The following is a 12,455-nucleotide window of genomic DNA, read 5'->3' on the forward strand; positions in this document are numbered from 1 at the left end:
AATGGGGAGACTGAAGGCGAAGAAAGAGCGATTCCTGGAGTGGGGGCGCCATGGGTATGACCGCGACACGCGGAAGGGCGTAGGCAGCAAACGATAGTGCCCATTGTGTTCTCCGCGGCTTTTTGGGTGGCGTTTTGTTGCACATTATAGAGGTTTCGTGAGCTCATGGTGAATGTAAAGCATTTTCCTGTATCACTGCGGTGCGGCTTCGGAAACCGTGAACGCCGCCACGTCTGTAGGATTTTCAGGGGAAAACGAAAATAATAAGACTGGAAAAGAAATTTGGTAGAGATTCGAGCGTGAAGGCGGGGAAGAGGGGGGGGGGGGGGGGAGCGCTAGGTCAAAGAATTAAAATGTGCTAAATGTAGGCATGTAAACATGAAACGAAGGTTGGTTTTCCCGAACAGGATGGGTGCAATTTGTATGCACAACCCATGCGCGCTGCCACTGTTGTCAAAAAGGCCCGTTCTTCCTCCACGACAATATCCTAGACCAGTGTTCGCAAATTCATTTTAGCAAGGCAGCCCAGTCTACGTAATACCCTTCATAAGGTTTTCTGCATTCTGGGGGGCTAGCTAATGTTTGTTACGTTTTGGATATTGAGAGTGTGCATGTAATTTATGTAATTTTAGGGTGTATATTTTCAAAAAATACAAAAAAGGCGTCGGACCATCGTAAACACCGGTTAATTGTCTTAGCTAAAAAAGAGCAAATTTAAATTAACGACCTGCCGTAAATGAAAAAAAAACGTGTGCTAAAGAATTCAATCGGCTGCATAACAGGTGTCCCCAGGAATAGGTATTAAACGAAAAATATATACATGTAGAATTTCTAAAAATACCTGGCAAAGATCAAACGTGGCATCAATAAAAAATAATTCGCTGCTCCAGATTGTTGTCCATAACCAACGGTAAGCGGTAGTAAAAATATAACGGCTGTCGCAAACAGGCAAGACCCAGATAATTTGGTCGCCGAAACGTTGGCGCACCGAAATGTCCGTACACCAAACTTTCCGCACCAAAAATTCTGCGCCGAAAAGTCCTAGAGCCGTCTCGAGTTTTCCCGGTGCTCCCTGACAAAATTCGCCCGGGAGATTTTCTCTTGATTATTTTTATCTCCAGATAATCTGCTGCCGGCGGTGCTAATATTCGTATAATACGTAGTTCGATGTGAGTTTTAAATTTCTCACTTAATTTCGCCCCAGGATTATCCGACACTATATTTTAATTTAAAACCTATGTGTAACGTTAATGCAACGACACGTTCCAATTTTCGAAGTGGAACTGGAACGCGTTCCTTTCGCAATAAAGGAACTTGTAACGGGAACTCGTTTCAAAATTGGGAAGGAACGAGAAACGAGCTTTCGTTCCTATTTTAGAGGAACGTGTACAACACTGGCACGTACCCACCACGGGGATAGACCAGGGACAAAGTGTTAGCTGCGCCCCTGTTTGAGGTTACAGGTTTGATAATCTAAAGCCCCATGGCGTGTTTGACAAACCTGACCGATCGACTGGTTGTGGGGGTTAAAGCGCGCGCGATACACAGGCAATCGGGGGAGGCCGTCTGCTCCTGGAACAGCCTAGCAGACGACGGCAGCAGCGGCTTTTGCTTAGTGCGCGTGCAGCTACACTCGCCGACTTTGCCGTATCGCTCCACCATACGGCGCTGATCGACCGAACAGTCGACGTTCCCGTGATATTAGTAAAAAAATTCGGCGGGTGTACATAAATTTGTTAGCTCAAGTTGATTCTATAACCCTGAGCGCAAGGTGAAGACAGCCGTGCATTTTAAATGCAGAGCATTTCAGTAACTCACGATGTCACCCGCGTTGACGTCCGTAGTCCGCACCGTCGTTGTCCCTACTATATAAAAAAAATACTATCCGGCGCCCGGTTTCGATTCCTCGACCCTGCGGGCGGAACGCAATGTACATGGTGCTCTACCCACTGCGCCACAAAGCCGACACAGAATGGGACGCTACGAACGCGCCTTATATCGTTGACTCATTCAAATTACTGCTGACGAGCGCTCTCTCGTCAGCAGTTGCCACAAGTGCAACAACATTAACGTAACGCAAACTACTTAACGTCGTGCGCCCCCGGAAATGCTCTGCATTTGATCGTGCCCCTCGCGAGGGGGATGTTTCACTGCGTCTTCTCTCGGTCGCGGGACCCGTGGCGCCATCTGGCGGAGGCGCGGCACAACTCGTAGCACTTTGAAAAGATGCGGCGCCAGTTTCCAAGAAGGACATCTTGGCATCAGTGTTGGAGCTCGTCTAAAGTCAGGTCGATTATCTTCTTATTTTCGGTATCGCGAAAATTTCAAAAGTTTGGTAATATTTGACGAAAGCCTGCCAAAATTCTAAACTCTAATATTAAAAGATTTTCTATGTGTCGTGTCGCGACCGGCGCAGTGACAACCAGCCACGACAGCGTTTGGGCTCGAACTGATTTTTATTCCTCCAGCACGAGCGCACGAGCATGCGCCTCGTGGTTCCGCCTTCGTCGTCGTGGTCACCTCGGCGCGGTGGACATAAACCCCACAATCAATCGACACCAAAAGCACAAAATTTTGATCCATCTTTCACATTCCAAAAGTTTCTGCTATGTAATCTTAGCTGTGGCTTTAAAATGTTTCCCATCACGGGCGTGTTGGGCTCACATAAAGCATCAAGCAATGTATTTCCTGAAATATGCATATTTCGGTGAGCAGCACTTATCGCTGAACACCATGGTTCTCCAAGAACTGCTCATCGGTTATCCTTTCGTATGATAGAGCTTTTCCCGGTGGAGCAATATCAGAATGCTTACCCGAATTACATGAAAAAAGAAACGGGGAAAATGAGTCAGTGTCAACATTTAACTTCCCGGAATATATTGATGCCAAAAACAAGCACTCAACCAAGAACAACTCGACGTGGAGCCAACAAGCTGAATCCCGCGGATCCAAATTTTTATTTTTTGGTGCCACGTGGTGTGCAAACTACAAATAAAAATTGTGTGTAGGGCAGCGTGTAGCCGCTGCTACACGCTGCCCTATCGACGCGCCAACTATCGGCGCTCATTTGCATCATGACGCACTATTTCGCTTCACTTCTCCTAGACAGAAGCACCATCTGAATGGATGAGTTAGAGGGCACTAAGAACGTTGTTAGAGGGAACATGGAGTTTCTTACAATATCCACTAGAGAGAAATCTGGCGCTAGCGTCTATATGGCTCACATCAAAGCCGTCTGTATAGTCATGGACCGCCATTACATCATGCGCTTGCCTTAGTTTCATCATTGTCTTGGTCTGAAACGCTTTAGTGGCCGTATATTCGAACACAGTGCCACAAAAATGCAAAGAATGGTGTGTTATTATATAAGTGAAAAATAAGACAGGCTGTTTTAAATCTAAGGAAAAGGGAAGTAAAGCGCATTTTTGCAGGTTGTGCATGCTATTCTGCGGCAAAGGTCGTAATTACTAACTGTTAATACTCGGGGGGAAACTGATTAGAGACTCTTATTTTATTATTTCACCATTATTTCTGATAATACGTTGTTTGAAAAGTTTGGAAAGCTTTTTGAGCATGCCTATGAAGATGTATTCGTGGTAAACCGGTGAACCGACCGTCAACTACAGTTCAGCAAAACTTGTTGCTGAGCGAGTTGGTTCATACTTGAAGAAACAAGAAAACGTGGCGTTAAACAGTCGCGGACGACGAGAAGGTAGGACAGTTACAGGCCCCCGTATCTTGCGTATCTTGTCTTCGTGGAAGTACGTTTTGTTTCTTTTTTTTTTGTCAGCTACAACTTTAACGGCGGCATACTAACCGCTCAGTCATATATATACATACGTCCTTAGACTGCAGCATGACCAACGTCAGGTACGATCACGCACTGCCTTTTGTTTTGTTTTACCGAACACGGATACCACAGAACAGGGAGGATTTCGGCTTCCTGGTATCTCGTACACGTCTTAATGAATAGTGAAGAAAGCAACTCCCCAAAAACCGCTTCATAATCCAATTGTCATGCCAAGCCCAAGCCAAAAGCGGGGGTCTTCCCATAAACCCCCATGGCGACATGGATTACCAGGCGCACTTTCCTCTCTAGTATGCTTACTAAGAAACTCTATGAGAGAGGAGGGAAGGCCATAAGGCGCGTTCGTACGTCTTCTCGGGCGTTATATCATGGCTCTGTCGGTAGAGCGTTTCACACCTCCCGTTGCGACCAGACTGATCGTGGGCTCGAAACCTAGCGCCGCCGTTGCCGATGGAACTCCTTCCGGTGATATCCGTCACGGAAATGACAAGTCTCTCTGGTGATGTCATTTCCGTGCCTGATATGACGTCGTTGAGGTTTGTGTACCCCGGCATAAAACACTTTCGTGTTCAAAACTTTGTAAGCTCTTCCTAAAGAAAGTTGAGAGAAACGCGAAAGCTCAAAGGGCCTCCACCTTTCATTTAAAGTGCGTGCAATCGATAGGTGAACCTCCAAAGATCCAAATCGCGAACGAAGAACGAAGCCATGCGACGAATTTTCGCGCACTGATTGAACAAAGGTGTATACTATCGTACTTCTTCTGCATGATCGATGCGTGTATACTGTAAGCGTCCGTTTTCCGAGATTTTAAAGTAACTGTTTTCACACAATGCAAGCCCGGTTTCACACACGCTCTGTGTGTCGAGAGATCTTATCAAAGCTTTTCAGTAGACCAACCAGTCTATGGGGAAATGCGTTAGTTGAAGTCTCGCGTTCCTCACGCGCATTTTCTTGTGTGCCCCTCCTACTGCGCCAACAAAATGTGCCCAGAATAATTTACAGTGGTTTTACTTTTCAATAAATAACGACATTCTATACGATAAGCGAAAGTATTCCTGTCAGACACTTTCGATCGACATGGTGGATGAAGTTTTCTACTTCTTAACGATAGTGGAGCCCAAGCAGGGTTAATTAAGAACAGATTTCAAAAGATTGGCTCGAGAACATGCAATGGGGCACCCAGCTTTATTTAAAGAACTTTGAAGGAGAGCCGTCTTGTATTCCTCTTTAGGGGCGATATCCTATTTTCAAAATCACTAGGTGAGACATCTAGTCCCTTCCCCTCAATTTTTTGAGGAGACAAACCTTTGTGGCTCTTAACATTTGCCACGAACAGTTTTACCTCGGGCGGAGTAATCGCAGGCCCATCTCGCAATGTGCTCGCTCGCTCACTCACTCACTCACTCAATCAATCGATCACTCACTCACCCACTCACTCACTCAGTGTTTAGTGTGATAGTTTGTTACAGGAGGAATAGGTATAAACTAACAGCAATGCAAACAATACCTTTTGAATTATCATTTTGAGAAGATCACTCGTGATTGTGTCTTGGAAACTGCAAAAGTTCAGGTAGTGCAAACAAACTGAACCACACGATCCTTCTTGCCAATTCCACCCCACAAACCACGTTTCACGTCGGGAAACGCGCTTGCCGCGCGACGGAGTGCAACCGCAGGTATAGCGTCGCCGCCGCCACGCAAGTAGCACCGCCACGTGGTTTTTGCCCAGTAAATCCACCCGATTAGCAAAATCCTTAAAGGCCAGCTGCACTCAAATTTTCGACAACGTAAAAATAATGTCACCATATAATATATTACACAAGAAAAGAGTGCGAAATGCAAAATACTACGTTTCAGACATGTTCGGAAGCGATGCAAACAGCTCACGACATTGGTGTTTTCGGTACTCAAACTGAACAGAAAACTCGGACATTACCGGCGGCCGGGCGTGACGTAATGGAACGGAAGCGCCCGCGATATAACCGGCGGCCGCTCAGAGCCGCCTTCAAATGCGCCTGGTAGCATCGCGTTTCGCACTGTTATTTCCACAGAACTCTCACAAACGTTGGCTCAAGATAATAGAGTTAAGCGCAATTCCGACATCGCGTTGCTATCAATCTAAATGAAGTAGACCGTACGACAGTTCTTTTTCCATCAGAATAACTGCCGTTGTAGCAATCCTTGGCATTGCGAGTAAAAAAGCAGGCCTTGTTTTGCGAAGCTAGTTGCTACGCCGGCACCACCCAACATTATCGACTAGCGAGACAACTCTATAACCCAGTCACCGATCAGGCCACGAAAGAACAGGAAGCCACCCTGAGACAACTACAGACTAATACCTACCCCCACCCAACACGACTACACGCCATCCACCCTACTCTTTACGATCCCCTATGTACTCACTGCCAAGCACCAGGTACGCTGTACCATATTGTCTGGGAATGTCAACTGAACCCAGATCTTCCCCCCATCCCCAACCCCTCACGCGAGCAGTGGGAGAGTACGCTGACCAGCTCTTTTCCTGAAACGCAGCTTTTGCTAGCCAAAAGGGCGAAGACAGCCGGCCGTACCAATGGAGTATTGGACTGAAGACCCCGACCACAAATATGCTCACTTCAACTGTGATTAAAGGTTCTCTCTCTCTCTCTCTCGTACGATATCAAAAAGCATCTTTGGTTAGCCAGCACCTGGGCTGTCACATCACTCTCTTTGAAGGGAATAAACCGTACGCGGGTGGAGATCAATCACTATTTTTACTATACATTACGTGCAAACAGCTTCATGAATATCAGCCCAGTATTTTTCGCCTTGATGCACATCAAGAATCGAATTATAACCGGGATCTAAAACTATAGGCCAACTTCCACAGCTAAATTATGCACTAAAACACGAAAAAAGTGCCCTGTATACCGCTGTTTTGTACTTTCACCACAAACGTGTGCTCTAGAAAATATTTTACTTTCACGTAAGAATGCGCAGGTCCCGGGCGGAGAGTGCAGCCCCCTGTGGCGTTAATGTCCGCCTAAGGTCATGTTGTCCGAGAGTTTCCGCGAGGAGCTCTTCCATGGGAGGCATAGGAGCAGCCCGTTCAAGAGCATCGATGCGGGTATACCTGGGAAGTCCAGTGATGGTGCGGAGCATGGCCCGGTAAAGGACCGCTAAATGTTTCTTATGAGTCGAGGATAGGCTGTAGGCCGGAGCGCCATAAGTGAGACGACCGACCGCTACCGCCCGACAGAGCGTGAGGCACGCCGATTGGTGAGCACCGCCAAATTTGTTTGAGAGATGAGAGATTAAGTGTAGCATTGGCTTCCAATTTTTCCGCAGTTGACTTATCCACTCTCCAGCGCTGTTGTGGCTGGCGAGGGGGATGCCGAGCAAGCGAATATGACCACAGTGGGAGGAAATGGGTGTGTCGCCGATGTAAATTGTATGATGCATACTAGTAGGTGGTTGGGGCAGACCGTGGACCAGGAGAAATTCGGTCTTCTCGGGTGCTAACTCCAGGCCGAGAGTTGGAAGAGTAGTGGAGAGGCTGTTCACCGCCGCCTGCAATTCTGTTGCCATGTCCTCCGTGCAGTCGTAGTCGGCGGCCTCAACCCATACTGTGAGGTCGTCGGCATAGATGGCAAAACTAGCTGCAGTGTCCCGTTCTAGGTTGCGGGCGACGCGTGCCATGGCCAAATTGAAAAGTACGGGTCCAAGGACAGAACCCTGTGGAACGCCCCTATCTAGATAAAAGGTCCTGGGGCTCCATCCTAGATGCGTGCTGTGGAGCCGAATCGGTCGATTTTCTAAAAAATTCATAATCCAGTTTTGGGTCCTTTGGCTTGGAAAGGCTATAGCGAGCTCTTCAAGGATCGCTGCCTGACTAACATTGTGAAAGGCTTTTCGCACGTCGAAAGTGAGGACATAATCTGGATTACCAGATCGTGACGTACGGTTCAGAACGCTTCGCAGTAGCCAAAGGCAACCGTGAGGGTCAAGGTGAGGGCGGAAGCCAGTCTGGGACGGATGAAAGCACGGGTGTACATATTCCAAATAATACTGAAGGCGGTTGTTGATCAGGCGTTCAATAAGTTTACAGATGGTGGGTGTAAGAGAAATAGGCCGGAGATTAGTCAGCACAGAAGGATCTTTGTTTGGCTTCGGTATTGGGTGAACCAGTGTCAGTTTGAGTTCATCGGGAACGGCACCAGAGGCCCAGTAAGTGTTAATCATGTTTAGCAGTACTGAGTGTGCAGACTCGTCCAAGTTACGCAGCTGCTGCCATGTCACGCCATCATGACCCGGTGCAGAATGTGGTTTTTCATGGTGAAGAGCCGCTTTAAACTCCCCCATGGTGAATGGGGCATCGAGATTTCTATCCACGTTTGAAACCATTATGGTCGGCAGCGGAGGGTGGGGACTGAGAGCGGCACGTGGGAAAAACGTCGTTATCAGTCGATGTTCTACGTCCGCTGGTGGGTCCCGGAGAGTGAGGGAAGCGAATGGAGTAGGTTTTCCCTTGCGCTTGCCCGACAAGCTCCGAAACGTGCTCCACAGCTGGGAAAGGCCCCGTTCTTTACCGAGCTTAGCACAGAGACTATGCCAATGCTCGTTGGAAAGGGAGCGCTGGTATTGTCGGATGACATGGTACTGGCGACTAGCGACGAATCCGAATCAGGTCTCGGTGACGTTTGCCGTTGGTTAGATAGCGAGTCGTGAGGGTTTGCACGCGCTTCCACAGGTTGGTAAGATGAGCGCCCAGTGCGGGTGTTGCAGAGTCACATAATATTTCCTCTGTAGCGTGTGCTTTCGCAGACTATATGGCAGCAGTGAACTGCGGTAAGGTTGCATTCTGAGGTATACGGAGGGAGGTTCGAAAAGTTTGCCAATCAATGTGCGAAAGATATTGGCGAGTGCGGAAGCGCTTGCCTCTGAGAGTGAGAAGAATGGGATAATGATCACTACCCCAAGTGGTGGTATAGGGGCTCCACGTGCGAATCACTCCTGTAGTGGCAATGGTAAGGTCAGGCGAAGTGTTTTTCTGCCGTCGATGAAGACCCACACGGGTGGCTAACGTGGGGTCATTAAGAAGAGAGAGACCGCAGTCGTCAATCGCCGCCTCAAGGCACAAGCCTCGACCATCCGTAGAGTCGTATCCCCACGTAGTGCTTTTCGCATTAAAGTCCCCGCCGATGACAATTGGGGTGTGAGGATACAGCAAGACCAGGTGGCCTAACCAATTATAGTTAATAGATTTCTGAGAGCCGGTGACTGGGCGGTAATACACAGACGCAGCGAGTAGTGGTTTCCCATCAGGTAGGCGCACTTGCACTATGACCACTTCGTGATCCTTGGAGCATTGGCCCGGGACGGACACCTTGCAGCAACCAAGGTCTGACCGCACTAAGACAGCCGCTTGTTCCACCACTGATGGTTGGGTGGGAGATGGGACTTTGCCTTGGTGAGTTATTGACGGTTCCGAATAAGTTGTGTAGCCTCTAATTTTTGGCAAGGATCTGGTTTCTTGAAGAAGGATAGAACAGGCAGAATTTGCGCTACTCGACTTGAAAGAATGGGAGCCGATTGATTAAAACTGCGACAGTTCCACTGCAACACGCAGAGAGTCCGCTTCATTGTCCAAGGGTACTGCGGGGAGTAATCTTTCTTGGCGGTGGGTCCGCTTCATTTGGAACACCGGGAGGGGTTTGGATGAAGTTCATCATAGCTGTAGTTTGCTGAGCATAGTGTTGTGTGAAGGTCCGGAGCTTGTCCATATCATCCAACCGAGCGCGGCGTTCTTGCTAGATGTCTGCGCGAATGAATTTCAGCACTTGCATAATATCGTTCGTTTCAGTACCCCGTTGCGACGTAGCGGTACGCTTGGCGCTAGTACTACGGCTCTTCCGTTGCTTCAGCATCGAGGGTAGGGGGTTACGGAGGGCCGACTTTGCATGTGTAATCGGGGATACAGTTGGGGGGGGTTGAGTACCGATACATGATGTTGCTGGCGCTGTTGTGCTAGAGGGAGCTGTTTGGACGGTCATGGTATTGGATCCTTGGTGGTATGCTGCAATTTCAGCCTTGAGCTGCGCATTCTCTTCACGAAGCAAGTGGAGCTCAGAACGAAGGCTATCAAGCTGGGTTAGTACTGTTTGCAGAATCGAATCACCTGTCGGCGAAAGTGAAGGTGGGGGACCAGCTGTAGCGCTAGCTGGGGGAGGCACTCCATCGGCAGTGCTGGTGCTCGAGGTGCCGTGAGAACGTACACGATCCGCCCAGGATACTCCATCTTGCACTTTGGAATAGGTACGAGGTCTCACCACCGCCACCCCCTTGGTCACTCCCGCCTGTCACAGTGGCCCATCAGCGAACTGGTATCCCCCGTACCCGACCAGTTGCCCGTGACAAAGCCCTTCAGCGCGCCCTTGCGACAAAATTGCCAGATGAAGTGGACATTTACACGGACGCCAGCCTTTCGCCTTCCCATATAGGTCTGGCCTGGCGCTGCCCAGCTCGGCCGGACTTGGATGGCTTTATCATTCGGCCAGGACACCACTCGTCTCCCTTGGAAGCAGAACTTCAGAGCATCCTCAGCGCATTAGATCACCTGGCCTACAGTATTGCAACGCCGCCCCCTCCACGCTTTCGGATCCTCACGAACTCCCATCAGGCACTCCAAGAACTCCGCAAGCCCTTCAGTGATCACCCAACTGTTCACGAAATCCAACACGTGATCGCCGTTCTGGCTCGCAATGGGACCACTGCTCGATTGGCATGGGTGCCGGGTCACACGGACTCGGATGGGGGCAACCAGGCTGCACACGATGCAGCAAGGGAGTGTCTCACTAGTACCCCTCCCCTGGACGACGACGCGTCGCGCCCCTCTCCTCACCCTCGCCTTCAACTTGACCGCGCACGCCATGCTCGGAAAGTACGCCTTGCGTCCGTTACTCCCGCTGGCTACCTGGCTCTGGCTCCTCCGATGACTCGCTCTGCGGAAATCTTCATCAACAAAACTATTGCTAACGCAGCCCTCACACCCCGCATCATGAGAAAATGGATTCACCCGGCAACATCTCCACCTCCTTACTGCCCCTACTGTCAAACGTTAGTGTTCGCCACCCTCAACCACTTAATCTGGCACTGCGCCGCATTTTCTTTGTACCGCCCAATACTCGTCAACGCTTTGCCACGTCATTCCTCTCAAGACGACCCCCCCTTCGAAGACGCTAATTTTCTCTCAGTAGGTTCGGCCTAGAGAGTGGTCTCTCGAGATTAGTGTAAACTGGGGCCTACCCCTGTCGTAAAAGTTGACTGCACTCACATGATCCCAATAACCCTAGCCTTGCTCTGCTGACGGCAGTGATCTCGTCTAAGGCGTTCAAGGACCCACCATTTGTGCTACTCGGCTACTCCTCCCTGCCTCTTCCCCCTCTTCCCTTATAATGGCCGCATGGCCTTCCCATTGAAATAACGGATTACAACAACAACAACTTTCACGTAAACTAAATCTAGCGCTCCACAAGAGTAAATACAGTAATCCCTCGTTATAACGGAATCGCTTTACTCGAAATATCGCTTTATTCGAAATTTATTCTGGTCCCAACCCCAACGCATGCATTTTAGGCCGCATTACTCGAAGCGCACGAAGATTTTGACCCGCTTAGAGCGAAGTGGCGAACGGAGCCGTTGCCGAGCGGCACCGGCGAGTCAGGCGGTCAACATGGCGGGTTAACAAGCTGGTGTACGTTTCCCGGGCGATTTTGTCGAGGGAGGTCATGCTCGATTCGCCCCATCCTACTTAATACAAATGGTCAAAATGCGTGGGAGGGTGATTGAATTTTGTTCTTAGACATTGGTCAATGACCTGGACGCGACGGTGCGCGAACACTGACACTAGAAGCGTAGAATTAGCAGTGTCATCGACAGCGGGGCACCGGAAAACTTATGTTTTGCAAACTTCACGGCTGCAGACCTCGGGAAAAAAATTGACCAGTGATCATGCGAAACCATAGTGCAAAAGTGATCAGTTTTCATGATTGCACTCTGTACCCACAATGAGCATTGATCGTTCTTTTTTTAGCTCAACAAAAACAACCTCGGACTCGAGCTACGGTATTTGCGACGCTTTCCAGCGCGAAACTCTCGTAACGTTCCTTGACGCTCACGCCAACCCCCTCCCCTATAAAAGTGGCCACTACCCTCTCCTCTTCATTTGCTCTGCAGTCTGGGAGGCGTTCGGACTCCAGTCACTGCTTGGTAAAATTGGAGAAGGGGTTGCTCGCGCACTGCAAGAACATGAAACAGCAAGAGCTCACTGCCTTTGCACCTGAATAAAGTTTTGCTTCACTGGATACATTATGCTTTGTTTCCTCGTGGTTGTGTCGCAATGAAAGTTTAACTACTTTAGCTTTTTCCGAGTGGTCGCTTACATCAAAATACCGCTTATAACAAAATTTTTCGCCGTCCCGCTGACTTAGTTATAACGTGGGATTACTGTACTTCATTTGGGAATCGAAAAAAATCAAGTTTTTTGGTTATGAGAGGAGCAGTTTTGTTACCTTACGCACTTCGCGAAAACAACGGCTGATATTTGTGCGGATGTATTTGTTACCACGAGCAAGGCTGATTTTTGTTTTCTTTAGCGAGTGAGGCAAAA

Source organism: Haemaphysalis longicornis, unplaced genomic scaffold (assembly GCF_048455015.1).
Source record: "Haemaphysalis longicornis isolate Haplotype H1 unplaced genomic scaffold, Haemaphysalis longicornis Haplotype H1 scaffold_6, whole genome shotgun sequence".
In the NCBI taxonomy this organism is placed as follows: Eukaryota; Metazoa; Arthropoda; class Arachnida; order Ixodida; family Ixodidae; genus Haemaphysalis; species Haemaphysalis longicornis.